The 21,596-nt window shown below is 40.3% G+C and overlaps 1 pseudogene; it reads right to left on the bottom strand.

Annotated features, from left to right (window-relative positions):
* Positions 1 to 10,682: 10,682 nt before the first annotated feature.
* LOC144245369 (heterogeneous nuclear ribonucleoprotein A1 pseudogene) lies at positions 10,683 to 11,794 on the bottom strand (annotated as a pseudogene).
* Between the last annotated feature and the right edge of the window lie 9,802 nt (positions 11,795 to 21,596).

Below are 21,596 nucleotides of genomic sequence, written 5' to 3' on the forward strand. Positions count from 1 at the left end.
GATGCCTCACACAAAGTAGGAATCTGTGAGCATTTGCTGCCAGTACAAATACTTCCTTATAATCATCTTCCTTGAATCTGACTGCCTTTCAGCCTCTCCGTCTCTTTTTCTGTTACTTGCTCACAGATTCTCCATTTTATTAGCCACTTGTGTCTACCTTGCTTAGAACCCAGCAGCACTGACATTGCCTGGAGTTTGTTAAAAATTCAGAATCTCAGCTCCCACCCTGGACCTACTGAATTAGACCGTGCATCTTAAAGAGACACTGGTCTAGTTACTGTTCTTCCAGAGCCCATGATATTTGGCTTCTGTACTATGCAGCAAGGGCCTATAGAGAAAGATTACCCGGGTAATTTTTTTTACATGTATAACTTTAACCTCAACCATTTCTAATGTCTCCTAATATCAAATTCGACATAGGCTAGAACTCCATCCTAGTTCCTGCTTCTTACTTGAATATTCTCTGTACTCTCCCTGCCCAGTGAGTGGTTCCCATTTAAAGTCAATATCTTTACAGATGGGTCTGTCAGTCTTTCGTTTCGTATGTCTATCTCTTTCTTTCAGCTAACATTTTAAGATTTCTCTTAGGATCCTAGGTCCACAGGGATTCTCCGAGCCCCAGAAATAATAAAAGTGGGAATAAATACGGCAACCCAGGAAGAAGAGAGCAAGGGACAATATTCTGTGGCATACAGGGAAGGTGGACGTCACAACCAATTAGAAGCAACAAGGTTCAAAAAGGAAAGGGCACCAACCTGAAAGGGCTCCATGCTCAGAGATTTGAAGATAAATGACTTTTTCACAATGGGTAATTAACTCTGGAGTGGGTTCCCAGAGGCAGCTGGGAAAGCTGATCGACAGTGACATAGCCTGGGAATCACTTTCACAGCTCTTTGCCTGTTTGGCTCGGGAAGAATAGAAAGGGAGGTTGTAGTGTAAGTCAGCCAGGGGACAACTGCCTGGCAAGGAGAAGGAACTTGAGGATGGGTGACTCTGGGCCAGGAAGTACATACCCTGCATACACCTTCAGTGATCTGAAGGGCTCACGTAGGGGAGCCTCTTTTCACCCTTCCATCTGTATTCATGGACTGTGGCTAGTAACAAAAATGCTTTCACTCTCACAGTTTTATTTGACGCAGTGACTGACATACGCAGCCATGGTAATAGTCTCACTGAAGCCTTATCCCTCCATTTTACCTTTTTAGTTTAAAAGATGAGGCAATTGTGGCTCAGGGAATTAAATGAATTGCCTCAGGGGTCTCAGTAGTGAGTCAGAAATAGAACCTAGGAATTGTGACATTTAGTCGTCTTCTCTCTCTACCTTGTTGTGTATTTATCTGTTGCTCTCTGCAGCGAGTAGTAAAAGTCTTGAGAAATAAGGCATTTTTTGGACTGGGTGGGGTACTGTGACCTCTGCATTTCTTTCTAACTGGAACATCTTGTATAAAGAGCAGGAACTTAACTGAGGACCATGGGGGAGGAGAAGGGAAAAATAGTTGGGAGGGAGGGAGGCAAACCATGAGAGACTCTTGAATACTGAGAACAAACTGAAGGCTGATGGGGGGGCAGGAGTGGAGAGAGGGCTGATGGACATGGAGGAGAGCAATAAACTGTGAAAGAAAATAAATAAATAAAAAATGAATGCACATGAGAAAAAAAAAGAGCAGGAATGTTCAGGACCCAAATTATAAGGCTGAGTAACATTCTGCTACTGTTGGTCATATGCCAGGCTCCGTGTTGAATGTTTTAGACCCTTTGTCATTTGATCCTAACGATGACGTAATGAAGAAGGTGGTATTTTTATCTCCATTCTACAAATAAATAGATTAAGGCAGGGAGAATTGTTTGCCCAAAGGTATAGATTTAAACCCAAGTCCCTCTGACTCTAGAGTCTGAGTTCTTCCTTATTCCTTAAACCAGCTCCCCAATAAGATGCAAAGTGTGGTCTTAGGATCTGCTGAGGTCTCTAAACTGTTAGACATAAAAAGCTTGCCTTTGCATGCTAATGATTAGGCCAGATGTTTAGGTCAGATAACATTTTTGGTTTTGGCTTGGGTGCAACCTTTTTGGTAAAGGAAGCAGTGCATTGATCTACATCCAACCCAACCCATGCCCCCTCTCACACTCCCTCCAGCAACCCTCTTTTTGTTCTCTATATTTAAGAGTCTCTTATGTTTTGTCCCCCTTCCTGTTTTTATATTATTTTTGCTTCCCTTCCCTATGTTCATCTCTTTTGTATCTTAAATTCCACATATGAGCAAAGTCATGATATTTGCCTTTCTCTGACTAATTTCACTTAGCATAATGTACTCTAGTTCCATCTACATTGCTGCAGATGGCAAAATTTCATTCTTTTTGATTGCTGTCCATTGTACGTGGTGTGTGTGTGTGTATACATGCATATGTGCTAATGTATATGTGTATATATATGTGTGTGTGTGTGTGTATATACACACATATACACACCATGTCTTCTTTATCCATTCATCAGTCAACTTTAGTTATTGTTGATAGCGCTGCTATAAACATTGGGGTGCATAAACCCCTTCAAAACAGCACACCTGTATCCTTTGGATAAATACCTAGTATAGGTAATCTATTTTTAACTTTTTTTTATTTATTTCTAGGAGAGAGAGAGAGACAGCGTGAGCAGGGGAGGGTCAGAGAGAGAGGGAGATACAGACTCTGAAACAGGCTCCAGGCTCTAAGCTGGCAGTCAGCACAGAGCCCAACGCGGGGCTCGAACCCACGAACCGTGAGATCATGACCTTAGCGAAAGTCAGACGCTTAACCGACTAAGCCACCCAGGCGCCCCTATTTTTAATTTTTTTGAGGAACCTTCATACTGTTTTCCAGAGTAGCTGCATCAGTTTGCATTCCCATCAGCAGTGCAAAAAGGTTCCTCTTTCTCCACATCCTTGGCAATGTTGTTGCCTGAGTTGTTCATTTTAGCTATTCTGACAGTAGTGAGGTGGTGTCTCATTGTGGTTTTGATTTGTATTTCCCTGATGATGAGTGATGTTGAGCATCTTTTCATGTGTCTGTTAGCCATCTGGATGTCTTCTTTGGAAAAGTGTCTGTTCATGTCTTTTGCCTATTTCTTCACTGGATTATTTGTTTATTGGGTTTTGAGTTTGATAAGTTCTTTATAGATTTTGGATACTAACCTTTTATCTGGTGTGTCATATGCAAATATCTTCTTCCATTCTGTTGGCTGCCTTTTAGTTTTGGTGATTTTTTTCTTTGCTGTACAGAAGCTTTTTATTTTGATGAGGTCCCAGTACATTTTTGCATTTGTTTCCCTTGCCTCTGGAGATGTGTTGAGTAAGAAGTTGCTGCAGCCAAGGTCAAAGAGATTTTTGCCTGCTTTCTCCTCAAGGATTCTGATGGCTTTCTGACTTATATTTAGGTCTTTCATCCATTTTGAGTTTATTTTTTTTGTATGGTATAAGAAAGTGGTCCAGGTTCATTTTTCTGCATGTTGCTGTCCAGTTTTCCCAGCACCATTTGCTGAAAAGACTGTATTCCATTGGATATTCTTTCCAGCTTCGTCAAAGATTACTTAGTTGACCATATGTTTGTGGGTCCATTTCTGTGTTCTCGTTTCTGTTCCACTGATCTGAGTGTCTGTTTTTGTGTCAGTACCATACTGTCTTGATGATTACAGCTTTATAATACATCTTGATGTCCAGGATTGTGATGCTTTCAGCTTTGTTTTTCTTTTTCAAGATTTCTTTGGCTATTTGGGATCTTTTCTGGTTCCATACAAATTTTAGGATTGTTTGTCCTAGCTCTGTGAAGAATTGTGGTGTTATTTTGATAGGGATTACACTGAATGTGTAGACTGCTTTGGGTAGTATGGACATTTTAACAATATTCTTCCAATCCATGAGCATGGAATATATTTCCATTTCTTTGTGTCTTCAATTTCTTTCATTATCCTTCTATAGTTTTCAGTGTACAGATNCTTCTTGAAGTCAAAGGCCACCTATGTCCGGTCATGGCAGATTCTGTAGCAATGGGTTTTCTGGGTACTGTTCCAGATTGGATGCTTTACTCACTGATGTTCCTCTTTAGTAGACAGGAAGGGAGGGACACACTAGTTTGAGTCAGGATGAGAATAAGGTAGGGATGGAGGTAGGTTTTGAAGTACGTGAAAACCCACCTTCCTTCTCGCTGGCTTTAAGGGAAAAGCTGAACAAAGCCAGACCCTTGCCTCATCCCTTTCACACCTGATATGGAATTCTCCTCTGGCCTTTTTGAATATTACTTTCCTAGTTCAATGGCCAGCATTTGGCTCTGAAAGTGGATATGTACTTTTATTCAGAGGATTACCCATACACTCATTTCGTGCTGCATGTTGCCTTCGAGATTTTTGTCAGTACGTGCTTTTTCATTATCAACTACCTCCACTGTGATGGATGTGTGACCTAGTCTCTTGCAACATGAATTTTGCTATGCTTTCAATGGCACCTGACAAAGATGCAACAGGAAGGTCTCCATTTGCTCTAATGAGGTATTTCCAGCCAGTAGATCATTATCTCTTTTGGGGTGGAGGAAGAATAGCAGCTTTGTGATTGAGGAAAGACTTTTCTACTCCATTGACACTGGAAGCTTTGGCATTTAGTGACGATGAGGCTAGCTTTGCTGTAGCCAAATGTCATGTTTGTGGGTGGGGACCTTCTCTCTCTTGTCTTACTCTTCCAATGCCTTTTTTTTCTTACTTGCTGCCAGCACAATTTGTTCTTGATGAGCTCTAGGACCCTGCCTTGGGCTCTCTCTCAACCCAATTAATTCTTCTTTTCCAATTAGACTGAGACCCTGAACTCTGGCCCGTTCCATAATAGGGCTTAAAGAACACAGTTTTCCATATGGGATGAACTAGGGCCAATAAGGACCATGGAATCAGAGGTCTAAGCCATGAGTAGTTGACATCAGGGGATGTACCTCTGTGGGTAGGAGGCAGAGATTGTGGGAGTTGGACATTTGGCATCTGAGGGGTACTGATGACCCCAAGTTCCAGGGAATGGGATAAAATAATGGGAATACAGACTTGGGAAGAACTGGATTTTGGGTAAGAAACCAAAGCATATATTGAGATAAAAGAAGGGTGAGAAGAATAATCAGGAACTGACATTTTGAAATGGGGATCTAAGGAATGGTTTTGTCATGAAGGAACTGGGAAAGAGCTGGAATAACTGGGCCATCAAAGCTCAGAGACCAACAGCTGACTTGATTCTTAACTAGGGAATGCAGGTATCAGAATTTCCACCATATCTCTGTATGTGAGTGGACATTCCTTCTTGAGGCTGGCATTGCTCTCAACTGAGATGGGGCTAAGGAACAGCAAGCCCAGCAATTTTGATATTGGAATTTTCTTTCCTGTCTGAGGGTTGCTCAGTGACTGATGTTTACTCAAACCCTGCTCTGCTCTCACTCACCAGTTTAGGGACCTTGTTGGTATTCCTAACCTCTGGATTCTCAAAATTTTAGCACACTTCCTGGTAAATAGTACATTAACAAATTTCTGCTGAATTAAATTGAAAATTTCTGTGTCACCCATTTCTTTGGGACCTCTAAACTTTGCACTCTACCTTCTACACTTGTTACTATTGTTAATTATCTTCTACCCCTCAAAGAGGCTGACCTTTTGGGAGAAGAGGTGCAGCGTTTGACTGTTTGGTATCAAGTATATCCTGAATTCTCTTGATTTGACCATACTGTTTTTCTTAAACCCCAAATCCTTCCTAACATTATAAATAGAATGACTGAGGTGTAATGCAGCAATGAGCAACCTTCTTGAAGAAAAAATCTGCACAATGCCATGCCAATTCAGAGCTAGAGTGGAGAAGTGTATGGAGTTTGTGTGTAGCATAACTTACTAGTAGTAGTCTTTCTGGATGCATGATGTGTGCAAAGCCCATAACATCTTGAATTGAGACTTTGACAAGTTATGGGTTTCAACTTTGGCTTTACACTGTTTTATATGATTTCCCCCAGATGTAGCCAACTTTTTGCATTAATAAAAACAATGTTCAAAATCAATAGTACTTAACATTTACTGCACACATTCTAGAATCCAGGCCATACTGCAGGCATTTCACATGATGTCTCCTTTGACCTTGACAAAAATTCCTGTTAAAATCCAGTAGCCCCATTTTGCAAATGAGGAAATGGATTTAAGAGCTTAAAGTTGATGTTCTCAACCACTATGCTTGGAATATGCAATTGAGGAATGTGCCAGCTACTATTATATCTTGTGCATAAACAAAAGTAGGTTAAAGCATGGATTTTGTGGCACTCATGGGATCACTGGGAAGTCAGACCTTGTATTTATGAACTGATTATAAACATGATGTAAGATATGATGTAATGAACTTCTAAATTGAATGCAATTAAGTGCTAAAATGGATAGTATAGACTCAGTAGTTCTCAAAATGTGGTCCCCTGACCAGCAACATCAGCATCACCTGGGAACTTGTTAGGTATGCACATTCTCAGACCTATCGAAACTCAGAACACCTCAGACTCAGATTGTGGCTTCCGCTGCGTTTCATAAGCTTTTTAGGTGATTCTGACACACAGTAAAGTATGGGAACCACTGGTAGACCATAGGTGTTAAGAGCAGAGTGTGAGTTTTCTAGAGCTGCCATTAAAAAATTGCAATAAACAGGATAGCTTAAAACAACAGAAACTTCCTGTCTATGGCTTGGGTGACCAGAAGTCTGAAATAAAGGTGTTGGTAGAGTTAGTTCCTTCCAGAGGTTCTGAGGGAGAAACTGGTCTGTAGCTTCTGGTGGCTCATGCCAATCCTTGGAGTCCATTGACTTGTAGCTGCATCCTTCCATCCAATCTATGCATCTGTTTTCACATGGTTGCTTCTCTCTGATTCTATGTCCCTTCCTTGTTGGACACCAGTCATTGGTCTTAGGGCCAACTCTGCTCCAGCATAACCTTATTTTAACTAATTAAATCTGCATACCTATTTTCAAACGCTGCATTCTGAGCTTCTAGGTAGACATGAATTTGGGGGGGAATAATTTGACTCATTATAGGTGGTTAAGATGAAGATAAAGTGGAACTCTAGAGGAAAGTTTTAGAAATGTTCTGTGTGGATGAAGTAAGTGAAATAATGGGACTTGCTGGGGGTCATTGTAGGAGTGAAAGATAGTGAGCAAGCATAGACTGGTTTGATGAAAGGAGCACCTGATACTGGGCCTGGAGTAGGTTGAAAATAAAACACATATGGATGTGGTAACACATTAACATTAAAAAACCTAGTAACCTATGTTTCTTTTATTCTTTAAATTAACCAAATGATTGAAAACTGTTTGTCAGTTGAGTTTATAGTAAAAATCATTCATGATATTCTAATAATTTCCATATTGTTTTTAATAATACAATTGTTGAGATCTTTAATTTGATCTATCACTAGCTAAATAATGCTCCAGTCTTGAGTCATGATTTGACATGGGGAACTGCATAAATCCTTGCAATGACTTTCCCATTAATGTGCATGGCGTTCAATCAGCTCAGCTTCTGCAGAACTCAAAGCAATTATATTCAAGATTTCCCAGCTGTTATAATACTGTCTGAAATTTTAAATACTCAATATCTCTATTATCAAACATGTCACAAAAAGTTTATTGAAACGCTATATTTGATTAGGTCAAACCTCACCCTTCAGAGCAAGCGAGGAAAGACAACCCTGTTGCCTGAGGGTTCACATCTTGGCTCTGCTTCTTAAAATAGCCTTTCTGTGCCTCAGTTTATTTCTCTGTAAAATGGGGATAATCATTGTGGTATTTATGGCATTTAAGTAAGTTAATATGCTAATTAGCATGACTCATACTATGGATGTGGTAGCTATCATTTTTATGAAGAAAATTAATGTTAATGCTCATGATAGGTGAGAATTCAGAGGGTTTTAAACAGCTTATTCCATTAAATTGAGGTGAAATTCAATGGGGACAGTGTCAAGGGGGTCTACACCTAACATGCCACCTGGTCTAAACCACTCCTTTGAATCCTGTAGCCTCCATTCTGTTGCTGAAGCACCTAATAGAGCCACCTATACTGAGAGACCCCACAGTGCTTGGCCAGTATCTGGGCTGAATCTTCTTATTACCAATCTGTCTGCTCTTCCATTTTTCCTTATTGAACCCAGAATGTCTTATAGCTGAAGTCTTCCAGAAGATGCAGTCACCACTGGTAGCCACCTGATATTAACCTTGGGGAGAGCAGGCTGGTGATGGATGGTCACAGCTTCAGAGTCTACATGGATATCACACCTTTATATAACAGGATGTCAGTAGCAAGTGCCAATGTCTAGGATGCCCTTTCTTCTGTTGAGGTCCTCAACTTCTCTGGCAAAGCCATGCAAGAAGCAGGAGTTTAGGGGGAATGATTGGCAGGAACACGGATGAACCAGAATTTATGCTTGCAGAGGCCTTAAACAGGTCCTAGAGGTCTCTGGATTATGCCAAACATTCAACTCCTAGGTTGGTGGATTGTAGAAGGTCAGGGAGTGTGAAATCTTGAGGAAGAGCTATTTGCCTAGCACAGACATGTTGCAGTATTTTAACAACTGGAGTAGATTGTCCTGAGTCCTGCTGAATCTCAGCCCTGGGCATGGAGAAGGTGTTACTATGCCAATAAAACAAAGCCAGTCTCTAAAGACCTTGAGTTCTAGACTATGGAGTTGGCCTTCATCCAGCAGACATCAGGGAATCATTGTTGGCAGCCCATCTCTGTCTTTAATTCAAGCAAAACAGAGTTCTAAGCCAGGACTTGATGGAGCTAAAAAAGTTGTAGCTATTTTTCCAAGGAAGGCTTTTGCTTCACAACGTTCTTGTTTGGTGTTTGCTCTGTTTATCTTTTGGCACTAATCTTTTGGAGGTTAATAGGACTTCTAGAGAAATGAGAATGGATCACAATATTTAATCCTTCACAGATGTAAGTGTTTTCTTGATAATGAGTTGGAATTTAACAAGTCATTAAAAATTCCCCAACGAATGCTTTGCTGGTGGCTTTTACTTTTTTTTTTTTTAAGGAGGCTAGGCAAAAAGTAAGAATTATCTCTAATGTAAATACTTGCCTAGTTTTGGAGAGACAGAGTCAGTCTTGGTGCTATTCATTGTTCCTTGCATTAAAAATACTGGCTCATCATTTGGACATTGGATGTCAACGCAAACACAGAAGGTGCTTAATTGACATCAGCTCCCATTAGTCACTGGTCTTTAGCTGTGCCCCTTTTATGGTAGCAGACTGCCAAGTTGGACGTGGGAAGAATTTATGAAGACTGTAATTCCCAAAAGTCTAAGGCAAGCTAGAAGTTTCTATTGGAAGTTACTTTTACCCCGACCTATTCCATCAAATAGCTATGATGTTGAAAAGCAGAGGTTGTGCATATATTCCAGCAATGCAAAGCATAGTTCTCTGAATCAGTTATCCTTGGTTTGAATCTTGCCTTTTATGAGGGGAAACTAAGCGAAAACATTAGAATAATCCTTAATCTTTTTAAAAAAATATTTATTTTTTAAATTTACATCCAAGTTAGCATATAGTGCAAAAATGATTTCAGGAGTAGATTCCTTAATGCCCTTACCCATTTAGCCCATCCCCCCTCCAACCCATCCAGTAACCCTCTGTTTTCCATATTTAAGAGTCTCTTATATTATGTCTCCATCCCTGTCTTTATTTTTGCTTCCCTTCACATATGTTCATCTGTTTTGTATCTTAAAGTCCTCATATGAGTGAAGTCATGTATTTGTCTTTCTCTGACTAATTTTGCTTAGCATAATACCCTCTAGTTCCATCAATGTAGTTGCAAATGGCAAGGTTTTATTTTTTTTTGATTGCCAAGTAATACTCCATTGTATATATATATATATACACACCACATCTTCTTTATCCATTCATCCCTCGATGGACGTTTGGGCTCTTTCCATACTTTGGCTGTTGTTGATAGTGTTGCTATAAACATTGGGGTACATGTGCCCCTTTGAAACAGCACACCTGTATCACTTGGATAAATACCTAGTAGTGCAGTTGCTGGGTTGTAGGGTAGTTCTATTTTTAAAAATTATTTATTTATTTATTTACGTATTTATTTATTTTACAAATATTTTATTGTCAAGTTGGTTTCCATTATAACACCTAGTGCTCATCCCCACAAGTTCCCTCTTCCATGCCCATCTCCCTCCCCCCCCCCCCCCCCCNCTTAACGGAGGACCATGGGGGAGAAGAAGGGAGGAAATAGTAAGGGAGGGGGAGAGAGGCAAACCGTGAGAGACTCTTGAATGCTGAGAACAAACTGAAGGTAGTTCTATTTTTAATTTTTTTTAAAAGACGCATTTATTCAGCGTTGTGATCAGACTATTACATTTAGCAATCAACAGCATGGGTGCAAAAAAAAAAAATCTACATTAAAACCCTTTGTTGGAATGCTTTACACTTTCCACAGAAGAGAAACTAAAATAACCTGTTATACAATTAGTCACAAATACAGTCCTCGAGTTTTTTGCCCATAACATGAGTATTGTCTAAAACATGTCTTCTTTGTAGCAGTGAGGCCCTGCCACCACTGTGCTTGGCTGAGTTCACAAATCTGTTGTAACCTGTAGCTTCCCTGTCACTTCTCTCGCTCTCCTCTACTGCTAAGCTTTGTTTCTTGGCAGTAATTAAAACCTTCCGCCACTGCCATAGCTACTGCTGGAACCGCCATAGCCATCTTGGTTTCGTGGTTTGGCAAAGTATTGGCCTCCACCACCATAGGGGCCAGAGCTTCTGCCTCCAAAATTTCCTCCTTTCATGGGTCCAAAATTTGAAGACTGATTGTCGTAATTGCCAAAATCATTATAGCTTCCACCACCTCCAAAGTTGCTTCCACTACCACCGTCAAAGCCGCCTCCGCCTCCTTTGTTGTTATAGCTGTCATAGCTGCCACTTCCGCCATAGCCACTGCCCTGGTTTCCATAACCCTGTCCACCACTTCCATAGCCTCTGCTTCCTCCAGAGTAACCAGGGCCGCCTCCTCCATAACCACCATTGTTAGCAAATCTGTTATAGCCATCCCCACTGCCACCATATCCACCACCACCTCGACTGCCACCAAAGCCACCACACCCACTGAAGTTTCCTCCACGACCAAAGTTGTCATTCTCACCAAAACCACCTCTACGACCACCACCGAAGTTTCCAGAACCACTTCAACCTCTTTGGCTGGAGGAAGCACTAGACATCTCTTGTTTAGACAGAGCCTTCCTTACTTCACAGTTGTGACCATTCACAGTATGGTACTTTTGAATGACAATCTTGTCTACAGAGTCATGGTCATCAAATGTTACAAAAGCAAAGCCTCTCTTTTTGTCACTGCCTCGGTCAGTCACGATTTCAATCACTTCAGTTTTCCCATACTGTTCAAAATAATCTCTTAGATGATGCTCTTCAGTGTCTTCTTTAATGCCACCAACAAAAATCTTTTTCACAGGTGGGCACCAGGTCTTTGAGAATCTTCTCTTGAGACAGCCCTCTTTGGTTCTACAACTCCTCCATCCACCCTGTGTGGCCTTGCATTCATGGCAACGTCCACCTCCTCTATAGTGGCATAGGTGACAAACCCAAAGCCTCTGGAGCGCTTGGTGTTTGGATCTCTCATTACCACACAGTCCGTAAGCGTTCCCCATTGCTCAAAATGGCTCCTCAGACTCTCATCGGTTGTTTCAAAGCTCAAACCTCCAATGAAAAGCTTCTGCAGCTGTTCAGGCTCTTTGGGAGACTCTGACTTAAACATGATGGTGGTGGGAGGGGAGACTTTAACAATGCTTACTCGGCGGTGTCCACGGGCAGAAAGCTATTTTTAATTTTTTGCGGAACCTCCATACTGTTTTCCAGAGTGGTGCACCAGTTTGCATTCCCAGAATAATCTTTAATCTTAAACAAATTCTCCACTTCTAGGGAGACACAGCTAGTCAGTCTTCATGGTAATAACTGTGGCATCTCCTATGGCTTTGGGACCTTTGGTGAGTAATTTTAGCACCTTACCTGTCAGTTCCCCATCAGTAAATTGAGGATAAACATATTTGTCTTACAGAGATACTATGAGGATTTAAAAAATGATGATTAGCAAAAGTTTTTTTTGTTGTGCTGGTGGTGGTTGTTTTGCTAGGGAGTCTTTCAAACAGTTAATACCCATTTTACAACTTAGGAATGGGTGTGTATGTGCATATGCAGTGCTATATCAGAGGCCAGTCAGGAGATAGCATTCAGTAGCTTGAACAAGACAGTTTAATAAAAAGAATTAACTGATACAGGAGGTTGGAGTAATAAGGGAGGGGCTAGTAGGAGTAAAGAAGACAGGAATATTAGATAAAAGAAACAGCTACTGTTCCAGGGATGAGATAGAGTATGTGAGGAGGAGATCCTCTCTACTTCAAGGTAGAGCCTCAGACTTTGTTGGAGAGGACCTGGCTGTGACTCATTGAGTGGCAGAGAAGTTGTTATGGTCCTATACTGGCAGAGTGTGTTGGCAGTGTATTCTCTCTGGTGTAGGGGAAAGCTGTCACAGAGCGGGGTCTCCCTGGAGACTTTCTGATCTAAAATTTCGCAAGTACGACTGACCACTGTATACTAAAGGTGGCTAATGTTCAGGAAGCTGCTTGCACTGCAGGAGCCGAGTGCTGGTGCATCTGTGCATGCTGTAAAAACCAGATGCTGGAGAAGCAGCTTGCACAGCAGGAGCCCGGCAAGGAGAAGCCAGCTGAGCCACAGAAACCTGTTCAGTGAGCACACTGGAACCGGGAAGTAAAAGCCCTTCCTGCTCAAGTGTCTCTTCAGCTCCCTCCACTGACAAAGTATAACATCATGCCAGCTGGCAAAAGAAAATTTTTGAAAACCAACTTAATTTTCACAACGCAGGCAATAAAGGGTGATTTTTAGAGCGGAAAGGCAATGAATTGGTAAATGGTGTAAATGGTGAAGAAATAAATTCTTAATTCTGAGTATCTGTTGTGCTCAGTTTTGGCATGAGGGCTCTTTGAGTAATCTACAATAGTAATTAATACTCCACATCCCTTACTAAATATTTTCTTTTCCCTTTTGTGTTTAATTAAGCTTATGGTTTTAAGTAATTTCTTTGTAAGGTAATATGTGTTGGAGACTATTCATGTAATCCATCATGAGAATGAACCCCAACATTATGTTGAGTGCCACAGTTAATAAATTAAGCCAGGAAAAGAGGGTTTTGTTTGTTTTGCTATCTTATATAATTAGCAAGGACATTGTTTTAGGACGAGCTTTGTTAGAGATACAGACAATAGGGTACTTATAGTCCACATGTATTTTTGTAATCTGATAATAACCTTTTAACTGAATGCGCCCTTTTGTATTTTACTTTTGCTTTGTTTTGAATGAATTAAAGGCATTAAGTACAAAGCAAATTAAATTTATTTTTGGACAATGTGGAGCCAGATAGGATTTTGAATGGAACTGTGATGTGATAGAAGAAGTTCTGTTGGAAGGTCAGCGTGATATCTGCCTTATAGGTCTTAATAAGTAAGTGATGGGTACTTGGGCTATTGCTGATGTGGTTCTCCTGTGTGTCTGAGTGATGAGTGGCCACTCTCTGAGTGAGATCACAAAGAGCTCTGGCAGAAATAATCGGAAGCAAAACCAGCCTAGTTTATTTTTATGTTACTTATGTATTTATATTTATCAGCGTCAACTAAATGCAAATAAATGAAGGGGAAGCTCTAGTGGATTTCTTGGTTGAGACCCTGCCTTAAGCCTCTACATCTCATTAAACTTGTCTATTGGCCTAGGAGTAGAGGTAGGAAGAAAGGGTATGATTAATACCTGGAAATGGGGGGGGAGGGGCTATAGACAAATGCCAAATATGGTCAATGAGCAGTTGTGAGCATCTTTTATTCTCTCCTCTCTCAAGCAACTTTTTTTTTTTTTTTTACAAATAGTTTATTGTCAAATTAGTTTCCACATAACACTCAGTGCTCATCCCCACAANCCCCCTTCTTCTCCCCCTTGGTCCTCCGTCCATCAACAGATGAATGGATCAAGAAGATGTGGTTTATCTATACCATGGAGTCAAGCAACTTTTAAAATGCTTCCAAATGAAGTGTTTGAAAAGAGAAACATCAGTGTGTGTTTATTTTCTATAAGTCTTTATTGAATGCCTCATGTGTATGAGATACTGTGTAAGGTGCACAAGTGCAGATCCCTTAGCTTCTGGATTAGTTGGGAGTCTTTCAGGAATTCCAGGAGACACAGAGCCTGACTCCTGTCAAGGTGTATATGAAGGGTGTCATTATAGGTGCAATTGGTATCTGATTGTACCATTCCATGCAAACAACTTCTCTATTGTCATCTGTGATTTCTTTGTGCTTAAATCCAAAGGATGACTGCCTGCCATTGTTTTACTTCACTTCTCATCAGTCTCTCCTTGAAGTTCATTCTTTCCCTGGCTTGCATGGCATCACCCTCCCTGAGCATCTATATCTGGGCCTTCCACTCTTCTGTCCTTCTGAAACTTTCTCCTATGTATCTTTGATTTTTATTCATCATTGCCTCCTCTGTCTTCATGTCCAAAACTTTATCTGGGTTAATTTAATAATCTATAGTGCCTGCTGACCATTTACCTATAGATGATGATTCCCAAATTGAAAACTCAAGCTCAGGTTATTCTCTTGAATTTCAGATTCATTGGTCTACCTTTTGGAGAGTAAGACATCATGCTTTGAAAATCTCATAGGCATTTCATATTCTATTCATCCCAAACTATTTCTATTCCAGCTTTCCCCATCTCTGTAAATGGTCCTCCTATCCAAATAGTTGTCTAAGCCAGAAACTTGACTGTCACCCTTGACACTCGTCCCCCACTTGGACCTGGTCAGTGGCTAATCATATTGATTGTACCTCCTTCATAGGTTTCAAATAAGTCCACTTTCTATCCTCATGGAACTATATTAGTGGGCCTACCTTCATCTTTCATCTACTTCACTATAACAACTTGATTTCTTAATTCACATTCTTTGCAGAAAGCTTTCACCATATACAGATAGGATTGTGAACACCTCTGCAATTTTCCCAACTGCCCTCAGGTTCAAGTACCAGCTCATACAGATGGCACACACACCTCCTGTGCTTATTGGTTTCCTTTTCTAGCCTTTGTCACTACTCCAACACCTCTCTGAATTTTTTTCTCCAGCTATATTGAACCATATGATTTCCTTGAATACATCATTTTCTGTGCTGAAAACTGGTCCTTCACTTCTTCATTTGGATAATTCTTACTTCAAAGGATTTAACTTGGATATATGTATATCATTTCCTCCAGGAAATCTTGGCCCCATCAAGATTGGGGGATGGGATCACATACATGGATTCCATAAAAAGCTGTAATTAACCCTGTCTTATTCCTTACTACTTATTTTCTGTCCACCCCACTCTCTGTTATTTCTATGATCCTATCCTTGTGCTTAGCAGAGTGTCTAGCATATAGATGCCTCTCAGTAATTATCTGCTTATATATGAATCAGCATTGCTACAAAGACCTTGGAATGTGTGGATGTGAGAGTTATAATCAGGCAGGACTTCATGTAGTCAGCAGTGTATCATCTGGTAATGAGGTCGTGAGGAGTTAATGGAATAGTCAGCAATGAGGAGAGAGCATTCTAGGTGGCAGAAATGACTTGAGCAATGGTGCAGAGGCAAAGAAGCCTGAGGCAAGATTAGAATATGCCCTGTCTAGAAGGGAAGAATAATACGAGATTCTAGAAAGGTAGGATTTGGTTAAGGCCTTGAGATCCAGGCCAGGAACCTGTTTAGGTAATCGGGATCTCATAAAAATGGAGTATATTTGTGAAATGGTCACAGAGGTGCTATAATATAATATTAAGCTGGTAGGCAGTGTTCAGGATGGATTAGAGGGGAGAGAGTTTGAAGAGAGAACATAGTTGGGAGGCTGCTATGTTGACTCTCTAGTGGAAATGAATAGGAGCTAGGTAGGGTTGAGGCAAAGGGAATAGAAAAGTAGGGACAGATGTGAGATAAAGAAGTTTGGAGCAGAAACCCTATGTTTGAAGAGTGTAGGAAGGGCCTTGTGCTCAGAATAAAGTGGTAGAGTTGTTATAAAGACTTGAAATAAAATGTTAAAGCTTTAGAGCAGTTGCAATTGGAACTATAACTTCGAGTCAAGATAAAGATGTCCATGTGGTCTGGCGAATAAGGAGATCCATGCATTGTTAAGAGCAGTGAGGACCCAGCTGAGCAGCTCAGCATGTACCAGTAGTAGGTCCAGCCAGGCAGATTTTCTCTCTCCTGCAGTATTCTTCTCCAAGAGCATGAGAATTGGTAGGATTAAAAGGAAAAGGGGCAGGTCCTTTCTTCATGGACTTGGATGCTTATACAGTCTGTAAGGAATGATACTTTTCAGGTTGACTCAAGTAAAATATTTTTACACTTGGATAACTATGAAAATCGTGAAAGTTCATCATTTACTCTTGTGACTAGCAGGGTACCTGTGGAGTAATAGAGATAATGGGTTTGTGAAGATAAATAGTAGAGCTGCTGTTGGAATTGAGGGCAGCATGGGGTTTGCGTCCAGTACCTGGACCACATCGCTTAGGATACTGTAAAATATGGCAGTTAGGGAACACATCTTCCATATGAGATCTAGGTTCTGTATTTGGAATTCCTTTTGTATCAGATGGTGTCTTCTGATATAACCAGCCTGCAGTGAGCTTTACCTATCCAGAGGATTCTCCCATCTCCAGGCAGGTGAGCAATGGTATGAAAAGTGGGTAGGACCACATTCCTTGAGAGGTCTGTGGTGTGTGTCTTTGTCAGCTTCATTTGGGCCCAGAACCACCAGATTATGTATCCCTGAAGGCTCAGTGTGATGCAATTCATCCCTTTCTTGGACTAACTTTTCTAGACATTGTTGTGGTCTTGAGTACCATCTCCCGCTTGGGGTGTGAGAAGGAAGACTACCAACTGAAAGGGTCTATTTCCCTCTTAACCTAAAGAGTTGAAAACCTTCTAAATCATTCTACATTTGCCTTACATATCAAATCCTCCAATAGGTGGTTGCCAATTGCTATCTTTAAATGGAAGAAGAATTGAACATTTTGTCATTGAATCCCCTATTTCAGCATCCTATTGTGGTTTATGTTGAATCTTGGTTCTAATAATTGTGTAACTATTAGCTTCTTGGGATCACAGATGTTGACTGTGATCTCTCAATAACTGTGACGCCTTCCTTAGGACTGAACTGGTTTATAGAATCTTGATGAAATTTAGTTGTTCTAATTTGCCTGCTGATACCAAAGGTCTGGGATGTTAGATCTCTAGCTCATCTCAGAGGAATGAGTACTGACTTTTAGATGGTTTATCTCATCCTCCACAAGGTGATGAATTTCAGTCCCAAGGTGATTCAGTTTCTTCCCTTCACCATGTCCACACACATCCTACTGTGAGCTGAGGGGCAATTATTAGGATATACAAGAAAAAAATACTATAAATGTAACCTTCCCTAATTTAGAGGCATTTGTCCTCAGGGAGTTTATCTAGTAGTTACTCTTTTGCTTGTGGGTTCCTCACATCTTTTTATTTTTTAATGTTTTTTATTTTTATTTATTTCTAGGAGAGAGAGAGAGACAGCGTGAGCAGGGGAGGGTCAGAGAGAGAGGGAGTCACAGACTGAAACAGGCTCCAGGCTCTGAGCTGACAGTCAGCACAGAGCCCGACGCGGGGCCGAACCCACGAACCGCGAGATCATGACCTAAGCGAAAGTCGGACGCTTAACCGACTAAGCCACCCAGGCGCCCCTGGGTTCCTCACATCTTAAATGATGTAGCCCAACTATTAGTGTTAGAAAAGTGATTAGAGCTGGCTTCAGAATGGACTGGACCAAGAGTTTGAAGTGTCATCAGGACTGACAGATTTTTTAATTTCTATTTTCTTCTCCAGCACTGTTTCTGTGTTGATTTGATTCTTTACAATATAAAGTTTTTCTTCATGTAGTAAAGGGAAGTTCAGACTTTAATAAAACAAGGTTAGTTACCTTTGAAGAAAGAGGAAAGACCTGGTTCCCACTCTTGGTCCCACCCTCTCCCCTTCTGTATATAAATGTATCAGGGAAGGATTCTCCTTGGTCTCCATGACTGTTGCTTGGTCCAATCAAGGATCATGGGCCTAACCCCTCTGGCCATGGAGATAGGTATTTTGTAAGACAGGAGTAAGGGGAATCATAATGGGAAGACAAATAGCAGCCTTCGTGAAAAGCATAGCAATAGAAAGGAATATCCTTGCTTTGTTGTTTAAGATTTTACTGCTTCCTTACAGATTCATTTTTCTCCTAAAGAATATGTCAAATACACTTCATTCTGTCTAATTAAATGACTAGGGAAAGATAATAGTTTCAAAAGTGGAAAGGCTATCTAAAGCTGTCTTTCTATCTACCTTTCTCTCCCAGTCATCTACTCTGATTTTTAAACAAAACTGACTAACTTCTCCTTATAGGAAGACAGAGAAATTATTTTCTTCACATTATATTTGAGTGTCATGTACTTTTTTCTTAAGGGAATACTGCAGTGAAATATATCTTGTCTTCAAGGCAGAGGAATCACCCTAGGTGTCTAAATGGGAAGTTGTAGGATTGTAATCTTGCAGTCATGAATAGGAAGATGGCATTACCTGCTTTGAAACTGCTTCTTGGTTCACAGTGGAGAAGAGAAAGTCCACACTGACTTCTCTCTCTTGGCTACGTGGACCAGAGATTGTGAAGTGGTTTAGGCAGATGATACATGAGTAATGTGACAGTTTCCAAGCCAGTGGAGGCACATGCTAGACTTGAAGACTGAAGGATTTGAAGGCCTTGTGTAAGTTCCATTCATAACTCTTGATTGTTTGATTTTGAGTGCTACCTTGTCATCCTGCACTTTGAAGAAACAGAAATTTAAAAATGACAATGTTTGCAATGCAATTTAAGGTGTCAGGATGAGTATCACAATAAGACCTACTGTAACACAAAATTTTTGAAATGACTTGATTACAGTTGCTGGTATGTTACTTTGAGCAAACATTACTGAGTTAATGATAAAAGGTGATGACAGTTAACAATGATGATTTTGGTAGTTGGTATAGAAATTAGCATTTCTTTTACTCGCCTCTACCTTTTGAAGATATAGGCACTTTAACATGTATGATCCCTCTGAAGCCATGAGAATAAGCCTTTGGGACCTCCAGCCTCAGAGAACCCAATTGCTGAAATGTTCCAGCTGCTATGCTTTGGAATCCATCAATGCCTTCTTGCCTATAACCTACTCCCCAATCCTCAGTCAGTGACTGAGAGCAGCAGGGGCACTAAGAAGGTCCATTCCTTGGAGACCGTGATTCCCCTGATGGCCTTGGTGAACTTTCCTTACAAATGAACTACAGTTTAAGACTCTGATTCAACATTCATTTCTGTTCTTCTTTATTTGGGATCATACCTGCATTATAGTCTGATGGCTTTCCTAGGTCCCTCTCCATTTGTCTCAGAGGTATTTCCCAGAAATCGATTTTTTTCATATTGTGAAATAAAACAACAAATTTGCCATTTAAACATTTTTAAGTGCCCAGTTCCGTGACATTAGTTAAGTTTACAATTTGTTTAACCATGACCATTATTCCTAATTTTTTTTTCATTCTAAACAAACTCTTTACACTTGTTATCACATTCCCCATTTAATCTTCATAACAGTTGTTTATGGAAGAGACTGTACTTTATTCCGGATGAGAGAACAGTGGCTCAGAGGTGTTAACGAACTTGAACCAAATCCTATAACCAGCAAATGTTTGAGTCAGAATTCAACTCAGAACTGTGTAACTCCAAGGTTTATGCTTTTAAACACTACCTTTTGATAATAATTGGTGCCAACATGAGCCTTAGAAAACCAAAGGTGACAACCCAACCCAAAGGGCCATAGTGAGGAGGAGGCAAATGGAGACAGTCAGGAGTATGTCCCCATGTATGACCTGACAGGTTCTGTCAAGACCTAAGCCTTGAGAAACAAAGTCCTCCTAACTCCACTTTGTACCAGCTTATACTGTACCTTCCTTACAGCTGTGGCTTACATTTTAGTGATATGATGCTAAGTCTTTCACTTATATTACTTCTTTTAGTCTGTGCAAGAACCATAGGATATATATCACTGGTTTTCCCATTTTATAGATCAAGAAATGGGTAAAGTGAACGATACCTGTTGATAGGAGAAAAATGACTTATTGGTGTTTATTGGAGTTGGAAGAGCAAGGAGAATTAGGGATATTTAATGAAATGAAATTTTACCCATCACTATAAATTAATAGTTATGGTTTAAACAATCTATGTCTAAAAAATACCAATAGTGCATAATGGCTCATATTGAAAAGCAATTTCCTATTCCACCCTTAGTCTTGGTCTTCAAAGATCACTTTGTCCCACATCTCGAAGACATTCAAAGTGTTATTAACACTGTCCTTTTTTCCTTCACGTTGTTTTTAGTGATTATACCTATAAAATCATAGCTTACTCCTTGAACCAACTCAGAGACCTCTGTAAAGAACTCTTTTCTTTCAGGGTCACAAATACTGTTGATTCTCATTGTGATGACCATGTTCTATAAAGTTGCCATAAAAATTGGAATAGTGAAAACTGAGTTACTGTTTCTGGAGAAATACAGGGTGAGGTTCCTGAGAGCTTCTGGTCACAACATTTCATCAACACATCAATACATAACCTTGTTTTATGCGTGGTCTTGTTTAGAGATGCCTTATTTAACAATATAGTTGATTCCTTAACATTAAACACATGCACAACAGCACTGTAACTCATACTTCAATGAAACTTAACACACATTTTCTCTGTAAGGCACATTGGCTTCATATGCTTAGGATACACCAAACAGTACTTCAGCGCCAAGCTTGGAGACTATTTCAAAGGGTGAAACCACTACAAAAAGAACAAAAATGCAAAAAAAAACCCAAAAAAACAAAAAAAACAATGTGGTACTAAATAGAATGTGAAAAGGACACTTGTCTCCAGTATGAAAGCTGAATCAAGGAAGCCAGCATCTCCTTGTATGGCCGCATGTCAGATCTGTATCCTGGGCAACTCCTTTTTTGTTCCCCTCCACTCTCAGCAAGTCTGTGAATAACTGAAAAAGCACTATGGGTACTGGTTTTTGGTTTTCTCAAAATTTAATAAATAGGAAAAATCACAAACAAGGAATCCACAAATAATGAGAATAGACTGTACATTGTGAAAAGGCAGTGGCTGAGGAGAGCCCCCTTCTCTCTGAGGTGCTCAAAATCTTAGAATATCAGCCAAAGTCAGCCATTCATTGCTTAATCCATTAACCCAGGTACTTATTGGTGTTAAAATAGAAATCATTGAATAGGGGATTTGGATGATAGGCCAATTTGTGAAATCACTAGTGTGGCCCAGTCTCTCAATTTTATACATAAGTTGATAGAATATAGCTTGCTGGATATCACATAGCAAATTGTTGGCAGTCTGGGAAGACCAGGACTCTTACATATCAGTACTGTGTTGTACCTAC

This window comes from Crocuta crocuta, unplaced genomic scaffold, assembly GCF_008692635.1.
Source record: "Crocuta crocuta isolate KB4526 unplaced genomic scaffold, BGI_CrCroc_1.0 scaffold343, whole genome shotgun sequence".
Classification (NCBI taxonomy): Eukaryota; Metazoa; Chordata; class Mammalia; order Carnivora; family Hyaenidae; genus Crocuta; species Crocuta crocuta.